We start from the raw sequence: 10257 nt of genomic DNA, 5'->3' as shown, positions 1-10257 counted from the left end.
GCGAGCAGCAGGCGAGCGGCGCCGAGGGCGAGGCGAAGGCGTACGGTGACGAGTGGATAATAAGTGCGTGGGGGGCCAATGAGTGGATGCTTTTTCATTCCCAGACTTTAATATTTCGCCGGCAGCCCCCCAAGCGGCGAAAAAAGTGCCTTCTGGTGGGCTCAACGGCTGGAGATGCTCTAAGCTTCCTTCCTTTAATAAGCTGTAGGATCTTAGTTGTTTGTAAACTTTATGGCCTATTTGTGGCATGTACTCGAGCTTAGCAACTAAACCAATGTTCAGAAATGCGTGTGTGTGCGATTGCCAAAGTTCAGAAATGTATATTTTTCTTTATAGACTCATATATAGTACAAACTGAAGAACCTAGAAGCCGTCAAAAAAGTGGCAAGATATCTTTGAGCTGAAGTAGATAATAAAAAATATAAATTGCGGATTATATATGTTATTAACTGTCTGTACTTAACATATTGGACAGTACTGATCATCAGCTTCATCCAAACAGCAACAAACTGTACAATACTGAATATTATAATTGCATATTAACAATTATAGCAACAAATGGACAGTACTGAACATCGGACCAGAAAGTTTCTTGGCAAGTTATCAGTCAGAGTTTGGCCGCAGCCCAGGTTAGATGCATAGAAAAAATCTAATCTAATCAGTAACTGCAGGGAGGCAGTGAGCATCAGGTGCCGTATGATACAGAACAAAGACGTAGTCTGAAAACAAATCTAATGTAATCAAGAACTGCAGGGAGGCAGCGAGCCCAGGTCAGGCTTTGACCAGTTTGTGACTGGCCTGAAGAGCTACCGGCAGCGGTGAACTGAGCCAGTGACGCTGGTGCTATCCCTGCTTCCTTCTCCCGGCGGCAGACCATGCAGGCTGGAGGGTCGCCCGGAATTTGGCTTCAATGAACATATGGACGGCGGCTCAGACGATGATTGGGAGGCGGGCCGAGGACGACGGCGGCGTTGGCCGAGGAGGAAGAGGCGGGGCCGTTGGGTGAGCACACGGGAGAAGGGGAAAAAAAGAAGAGGAGACGAGATGGTTCGGCGATGCACACGGGATCGAGATTGATTGCCTCGTACCGTTTCTTCCTGAGGTTACCAAAACTCTCTCTCTCCTTTTAATTATGATGTCACATCAGCTTTTTAGTCTAGTTGGCACCTTTAACACCGGTCCAGGGTGAAGCACTGGGAAGGACCTAATGCAATGTGATTTAAAACATACATAGAATGTACTAATGCATGTTGCATGTTAGAGACTTCTCATGTGTTGATTGGATGGATGCTAGTGGATCGAACTAGCAAATCTAACGGCTACAATAATTTTTAAGATGTGGAGGCATACATGTTAAGATGAATAGAAGTAGTGAAGATCAGTCTATTACAGTATGTACGAGACAGTTGGTACTTGCAGAAAAGAAAAAGCATCTAGATGACGTGAAATATAAAATGGAAAATATGAGCGCCTGTAGCTCAGTGGATAGAGCGTCCGTTTCCTAAGCGGAAGGCCGTAGGTTCGACCCCTACCTGGCGCGTTTTTACATTTTTTGCCGATTCTTTTCTGCCAAAGCTTTTCTACTAGTCCAAATTAATGAATTGTTCTAGGAGGGAAAACATTAGTACAATTAATTGTTCTATAGGAGGGAAAACATTAGTACATTTAATTAAGAAGGGCAACAATACACCATTTTTTGCTGATTCTTTTCTGCCAAAGCTTTTCTACTAGTCCAAATTAATGAATTGTTCTAGGAGGGAAAACATTAGTACAATTAATTGTTCTATAGGAGGGAAAACATTAGTACAGTTAATTAAGAAGGGCAACAATACAATTTCCCACCACATATATAATTTACTTTTATTAAAGCATGTTGGAGTACCACGCAAAAAGTGTAAATTGCTCCAAAAAAACAAAGAATGAAAAAAAAACTGTGGGGAGAGTGACATGTCCTAGGAGGGTGGCCTTTTTTTTTTGAACGTAGAGGGTGGCCTTTTGGGACCTGGTTGCTCCATGGAGCGCCATGCTTTAATTTTTCAAATATGAATTTTGAATTTAGATGTTCCAGAAACTTTGGAAAAATATTCCACATGCATACAAATCTGTTGTAGACATATATATTTCTTTTATTTAACTCTGTGAACTCGTAAGCTACAAGGAAAGTACAAATGAGTGAATCGATAATACATAGTATGTATATATCCATTTTTCAACCACATTGTTCCCCTTTCTGTGGATACGACAAAATGTACTAATGTTTTTTTACACAAGCAAACTAAAAAGGGCAGCCAAAATCACGGGCTAACCTATTAAAATATATACTACTCGTCACAAAGCACGACCAACTATAGGCTATATGTGTATTCACAAAAAAAAACTATAGTCTATATGTGCATGCAAATTTTCTTTTGTATTCTTTTTCAGAATTTCAAATTATGTTTTCCCTTTTTGTGCGAATATGCCCTTTCTTGATTTTAAGTGCACTGGTGATGAAGAATGAAGGGGGGATATACATCGTATGGAGAGTATGGACACATAGCAGCCTTCTTGCCAGCTGATTCAGATGGATCTTGTGGGCAGAGCTGCTAGGCGAGAGCAATTGGTGGCTCAACATCCGCGCAAATGAGCCGGCCCAATAACATTTGTTTGGTTGTTGTTCGGCTCTTTCCTCGCTGTAGGTTTATTTTTCTTTTGATTTTTCTTTCAGGTTTCTTTGTTTCTTTATGGTTTTTTTTCCTTTTTTTCTGATTCTTTTCTGCCAAAGCTTTTCTACTAGTACAAATTAATGAATTGTTCTATGAGGGAAAACATTAGTACAATTAATTGTTCTATAGGAGGGAAAACATTAGTACAGTTAATTAAGAAGGGCAACAATATAATTTTCCCACCACATATATAATTTACTTTTATTAAAGCATGTTGGAGTACCACGCAAAAAGTGTAAATTGCTCCAAAAAAACAAAGAATGAAAAAAAAACTGTGGGGAGAGTGACATGTCCTAGGAGGGTGGCATTTTGGGACCCGGTTGCTCCATGGAACGCCATGCTTTAAATTTTTAAATATGAATTTTGAATTTAGATGTTCCAGAAACTTTGGAAAAATATTCCACATGCATACAAATCTGTTGTAGATATATATATTTCTTTTATTTAAATCCGTGGCATTTTGGGACCCGGTTGCTCCTGTTGGGGAACGTAGCATAAATTCAAAATTTTCCTACGTGTCACCAAGATCTATCTATGGAGTCATCTAGCAACGAGGGAGGAGTGGATCTACATACCCTTGTAGATCGCGCGCGCAAGCATTCAAGAGAACGGGGTTGATGGAGTCGTACTCGTCGTGATCCAAATCACCGATGATCCTAGCGCCGAACGGACGGCACCTCCGCGTTCAACACACGTACGGAGCAGCGACGTCTCCTCCTTCTTGATCCAGTAAGGAGGGAGGAGAGTTTGATGGAGATCCAGCAGCACGATGGAGTGGTGGTGGAAGTAGCGGGATTCCAACAAGGCTTCGCCAAGCGCTGCGGGAGGAGGAAGATGTGTCATGGGAGGGAGAGGGAGGCGCCAGGGCTTAGGTTGAGAGGCCCTCCTTCCCCCACTATATATAGGGAGCCTAGGGGGGGCGCCGGCCCTAGGAGATCCTATCTCCTAGGGGGGCGGCGGCCAAGGGAGGAGTCCCTCCTCCCCAAGGCACCTCGGAGGTGCCTTCCCCCTTTGGGACTCTTCCCTTCCTTAACCTTAGGCGCATGGGCCTCTTGGGGCTGGTGCCCTTGGCCCATGCAGGCCAAGGCGCACACCCCTACAGCCCATGGCCCCCCGGGATAGGTGGCCGCACCCGGTGGACCCCCGGGACCCTTCCGGTGGTCCCGGTACAATACCGGTGACCCCGAAACTTGTCCCGATGCCCAAAATAGCACTTCCTATATATAATTCTTTACCTCCGGACCATTCCGGAACTCCTCGTGACGTCCGGGATCTCATCCGGGACTCCGAACAACATTCGGGTTACTGCATATACATATCCCTACAACCCTAGCGTCACTGAACCTTAAGTGTGTAGACCCTACGGGTTCGGGAGACATGTAGACATGACCGAGACGACTCTCCGGCCAATAACCAACAGCGGGATCTGGATACCCATGTTGGCTCCCACATGTTCCACGATGATCTCATCGGATGAACCATGATGTCAAGGACTTAATCAATCCCGTATACAATTCCCTTTGTCTATCGGTACAATACTTGCCCGAGATTCGATCGTCGGTATCCCGATACCTTGTTCAATCTCGTTACCGGCAAGTCTCTTTACTCGTTTCGTATCACATCATCCCGTGATCAACTCCTTGATCACATTGTGCACATTATGATGATGTCCTACCGAGTGGGCCCAGAGATACCTCTCCGTCACACGGAGTGACAAATCCCAGTCTCGATTCGTGCCAACCCAACAGACACTTTCGGAGATACCCGTAGTGCACCTTTATAGTCACCCAGTTACGTTGTGACGTTTGGCACACCCAAAGTATTCCTACGGTATCCGGGAGTTGCACAATCTCATGGTCTAAGGAAATGATACTTGACATTAGAAAAGCTTTAGCATACGAACTACATGATCTTGTGCTAGGCTTAGGATTGGGTCTTGTCCATCACATCATTCTCCTAATGATGTGATCCCGTTATCAATGACATCCAATGTCCATGGTCAGGAAACTGTAACCATCTGTTGATCAACGAGCTAGTCAACTAGAGGCTTACTAGGGACATGGTGTTGTCTATGTATCCACACATGTATCTGAGTTTCCTATCAATACAATTCTAGCATGGATAATAAACGATTATCATGAATAAGGAAATATAATAATAACCAATTTATTATTGCCTCTAGGGCATATTTCCAACAGTCTCCCACTTGCACTAGAGTCAATAATCCAGTTCACATCGCTATGTGATTAACACTCAAGGTCACATCCCCATGTGACTAACACCCAAAGAGTTTACTAGAGTCAATAATCTAGTTCACATTACCATGTGATTAACACTCGATGAGTTCTGGTTTTGAACATGTTATGCTTGTGAGAGATGTTATAGTCAATGGGTCTGAATCTTTTAGATCCGTATGTACTTTGCAAATGTCTATGTCGTCTTGTAGATGCAGCTACCATGTTCTATTTGGAGCTATTCCAAATAACTGTTCTACTATACGAATCCAGTTTAATACTCAGAATAATCTGGATTAGTGTCAAAGTTTGCATCGGCGTAACCCTTTACGACGAACTCTTTTACCACCTCCATAATCGAGAAAATTCCTTAGTCCACTAGTTACTAAGGATAACTTTGACCGCTGTCTTGTGATCCATTCTTGGATCACTCTTGTACCCCTTGACTGACTCATGGCAAGGCACATTTCAGGCGCGGTACACAACATAGCATACTGTAGGGCCTATGTCTTAAGCATAGGGGACGACCTTCATCCTTTCTCTCTATTCTGCCGTGGTCGAGCTTTAAGTCTTAACTTCATACCTTACAACTCAGGCAAGAACTCCTTCTTTGACTGATCCATCTTGAACACCTTCAATATCATGTCAAGGTATGTGCTCATTTGAAAGTACCATTAAGAATTTTGATCTATCCTTATAGATCTTGATGCTCAATGTTCAAGTAGCTTAATCCAGGCTTTCCATTGAAAAATACCTTCCAAATAACCCTATATGCTTTCCAGAAATTCTACGTCATTTCTGATCAACAATATGTCAACAACATATATTTATCAAAAATTCTATAGTGCTCCCACTCACTTCTTTGGAAATACAAGTTTCTCATAAACTTTGTATACACCCAAAACTTTGATCATCTTATCAAAGCATACATTCCAACTACGAGATGCTTACTCCAGTCCTTAGAAGGATTGCTGGAGCTTTGCATACTTATTAGCATCTTTCTGGATTAACAAAACCTTCCGGTTGTATCACATACAACCTTTCCTCAAAAATCGTCGAGGAAACAATGGTTTTTGGCATCCTATCTACAAGATTTCACAAATAATGCACTAATTGCTAATATAATTCCAACAGACTCTTAGCATCGCTACGTGTGAGAAAGTCTCATCGTAGTCAACTCCTTGAACTTGTCGGGAAACATCTTAACGACAAGTCGAGCTTTCTCAATCGTGACACTTACCATCATTGTGTGTCTTCCTTTTAAAAATCCATATGTACCTAACAGCCTTACGACCATCAAGTAGCTCTTCCAAAGTCTACACTTTGTTTTCATACATGGATCCTCTCTCGGATTATATGGCCTTTGAGCCATTTTGGAATCCTGGCCCACCATCGCTTCTCCATAGCTCGTAGGTTCATTGTTGTCTAGCAACATGACTTCCAAGACAGGATTACGTACCACTCTGAAGTAGTACGCATCCTTGTCCTCCCACGAGGTCTGGTAGTGACTTGATCTGAAGTTTCATGATCACTATCATAAGCTTCCACTTCAATTGGTGTAGGTGCCACAGGAACAACTTCCTGTGCCCTGCCACACACTAGTTGAAGAGACGGTTCAATAACCTTATCAAGTCTCCACCATCCTCCCACTCAATTCTTCCGAGAGAAACTTTTCCTCGAGAAAGGACCCGATTCTAGAAACAATCCCTTATTGCTTTCGAATCTGAGACAGGAGGTATACCCAACTGTTTTAGGTGTCCTATGAAGATGCATTTATCCGCTTTGGGTTCGAGCTTATCAGCCTGAAACTTTTTCACATAAGCGTCGCTGCCCCAAACTTTTAAGGAATGACAGCTTAGGTTTCTCTAAACCATAGTTCATACGGTGTCATCTCATGGAATTACGTGGTGCCCTATTTAAAGTGAATGTGGTTGTCTTTAATGCCTAACCCATAAACTATCATGGTAATTCGATAAGAGACATCATGGTATGCATCATATCCAATAGGGTGCAGTTATGATGTTCGGACACACCATCACACTATGGTGTTCCAGGCTGTATTAGTTGTGAAACAATTTTCACAATGTCTTAATTTTGTGCCAAACTCGTAATTCAGATATTCATCTCTACGATCATATCATAGATATTTTATCCTCTTGTCACGACGATCTTTCAACTTCACCCTGAAATTACTTGAACCTTTCAATAAGTCAGACTCGTGATTCATCAAGTAAATATACTCAACATCTACTCAAATCATCTGTGAAGTAAGAACATAACGATATCCACTACATGCCTCAGCACTCATTGGACTGCACACATCAAAATGTATTACTTCCAACAAGTTGCTTTCTAGTTCCATTTTACTGAAAATGAGGCTTTCAGTCATCTTGCCCATGTGGTATGATTTGCATGTCCCAAGTGATTCAAAATCAAATGAGTCAAAACGGTCCATTTGCATGGAGTTTCTTCATGCATATACACCAATAGACATGGTTCGCATGTCTCAAACTTTTCAAAAACGAGTGAGCCCAAAGATCCATCAACATGGAGCTTCTTCATGCGTTTTATACCGATATGACTTACATGGCAGTGCCACAAGTAGGTGGTACTATCATTACTATCTTTTGGCATGAACATGTGTATCACTACGATCGAGATTCAATAAACCATTCATTTTAGGAGTAAGATCATTGAAGGTATTATTCAAATAAACAGAGTAACCATTATTCTCCTTAAATGAATAACCGTATTGCAATAGACATAATCCAATCATGTCTATGCTCAACGCAAACACCAAATAACAATTATTTAGGTTTTAATACCAATCTCGATGGTAGAGGGAGCGTACGATATTTGATCAACCTTGGAAATACTTCCAACAGATATCGTCATCTCACCTTTTAGCTAGTCTCCGTTTATTCCGTAGCCTTTATTTCGAGTTACTAACACTTAGCAACCGAACCGGTATCTAATACCCTGGTGCTACTAGGAGTACTAGTAAAGTACACATCAACACAATGTATATCCAATATACTTCTATCGACCTTGCCAGCCTTCTCATCTACCAAGTATCTAGGGTAATTCTGCTCCAGTGGCTGTTCCCCTTATTACAGAAGCACTTAGTCTCGGGTTTGGGTTCAACCTCGGGTTTCTTCACTAGAGCAGCAGCTGAATTGCCATTTCATGAAGTATCCCTTCTTGCCCTTGCCCTTCTTGAAACTAGTGGTTTCACAAACCATCAACAATTGATGCTCCTTCTTGATTTCCACTTTTGTGGTGTCAAACATCACGAATATCTCAAGGATCATCATATATGTCCCCGATACATTATAGTTCATCACGAAGCTCTAGCAGCTTGGTGGTAATGACTTCGGAGAAACATCACTATCTCATTTGGAAGATCAACTCCCACTTGATTCAAATGATTGTTGTACTCAGACAATCTGAGCACAAGCTCAACAATTGAGCTTTTCTCCTTAGTTTGCAGGCTAAGAAAATCGTCGGAGGTCTTATACCTCTTGACGTGGGCACGAGTCTGAAATCCCAATTTCAGCCCTCGAAACATCTCATATGTTTTGCGACGTTTCAAAACGTCTTCGGTGCCTCAATTCTAAACCATTTAGCATTACGCATTGAACTATCATGTAGTCATCAAAACGTGTATCTCAGATGTTCGCAACATCCATAGACGACGTTCGAGGTTCAGCACACTGAGCGGTGCATTAAGGACATAAGCCTTCTATGAAGCAATGAGGACAATCCTCAGTTTACGGACCTAGTCCGCATAATTTCTACTATAAACTTTCAACTAATTTTTCTCTAGGAAGATATCTAAACAGTAGAATTGAAGCGCGAGCTACGACATAATTTGCGAAGACCTTTTGACTATGTTCAGGATAATTAAGTTCATCTTATGAACTCCCACTCAGATAGACATCCCTCCAGTCATCTAAGTGATTACATGATCCGAGTCAACTAGGCCGTGTCCGATCATCACGTGAGACGGACTAGTCAACATTGGTGAACATCTTCATGTTGATCGTATCTACCATACGACTCATGCTCGACCTTTCGGTCTCTTGTGTTCCGAGGCCATGTCTGTACATGCTAGGCTCGTCAAGTTAACCTAAGTGTTTCGCATGTGTTCCGAGGCCATGTCTGTACATGCTAGGCTCGTCAACACCCGTTGTATTCGAACGTAAGAATCTATACACCCGATCATCACGTGGTGCTTCGAAACGACGAACTTTCACAACGGTGCATAGTTAGGGGGAACACTTTCTTGAAAATTTAATGAGGGATCATCTTATTTACTACCGTTGTTCTAAGTAAACAAGATGCATAAACATGATAAACATCACATGCAATCAAATAGTGACATGATATGGCCATCATCACTTTGCTCCTCTTGATCTCCATCTTCGGGGCTCCATGATCATCATCGTCACCGGCATGACACCATGATCTCTATCATCGTGTCTTCATGAAGTTGTCTCGTCAACTATTACTTCTACTACTACAGCTAATGGTTAGCAATAAAGTAAACTAATTACATGATGTTTATGTTGACACGCAGGTCATAAATAAATTAAGACAACTCCTATGGCTCCTGCCGGTTGTCATACTCATCGACATGCAAGTCGTGATTCCTATTACAAGAACATGATCAATCTCATACATCACATATATCATTCATCACATCCTTTTGGCCATATCACATCACATAGCATACCCTGCAAAAACAAGTTAGACGTCCTCTAATTGTTGTTTGCATGTTTTACATGGCTGTTATGGGTTTCTAGCAAGAACGTTTCTTACCTATGCAAAGACCACAACGTGATATGCCAATCGCTATTTACCCTTCATAAGGATCCTTTTCATCGAATCCGATCCGACTAAAGTGGGAGAGACAGACACCCGCTAGCCACCTTATGCAACTAGTGCATGTCAGTCGGTGGAACCAGTCTCACGTAAGAGTACGTGTAAGGTCGGTTCGGGCCGCTTCATCCCACAATGCCACCGAATCAAGATTGGACTAGTAACGGTAAGCATATTGAACAAAATCAACGCCCACAACTACTTTGTGTTCTACTCGTGCATAGAAACTACGCATAGACCTAGCTCTGATACCACTGTTGGGGAACGTAGCATAAATTCAAAATTTTCCTACGTGTCACCAAGATCTATCTATGGAGTCATCTAGCAACGAGGGAGGAGTGGATCTACATACCCTTGTAGGTCGCGCGCGGAAGCGTTCAAGAGAACGGGGTTGATGGAGTCGTACTCGTCGTGATCCAAATCACCGATGATCCTAG

The 10257-nt window shown here is 42.2% G+C and overlaps 1 non-coding gene across 1 annotated transcript; it reads left to right on the top strand.

Moving 5' to 3' along the window:
* Positions 1-1467: 1467 nt before the first annotated feature.
* TRNAR-CCU (transfer RNA arginine (anticodon CCU)) lies at positions 1468-1540 on the top strand. The gene has a single exon. It is a non-coding gene; the product is annotated as a tRNA-Arg (tRNA).
* Positions 1541-10257: the final 8717 nt, after the last annotated feature.

This window comes from Triticum aestivum, chromosome 1A (genome assembly GCF_018294505.1).
Source record: "Triticum aestivum cultivar Chinese Spring chromosome 1A, IWGSC CS RefSeq v2.1, whole genome shotgun sequence".
Taxonomy (NCBI): domain Eukaryota; kingdom Viridiplantae; phylum Streptophyta; class Magnoliopsida; order Poales; family Poaceae; genus Triticum; species Triticum aestivum.
This window is presented reverse-complemented; position numbering and strand designations above follow the sequence as displayed.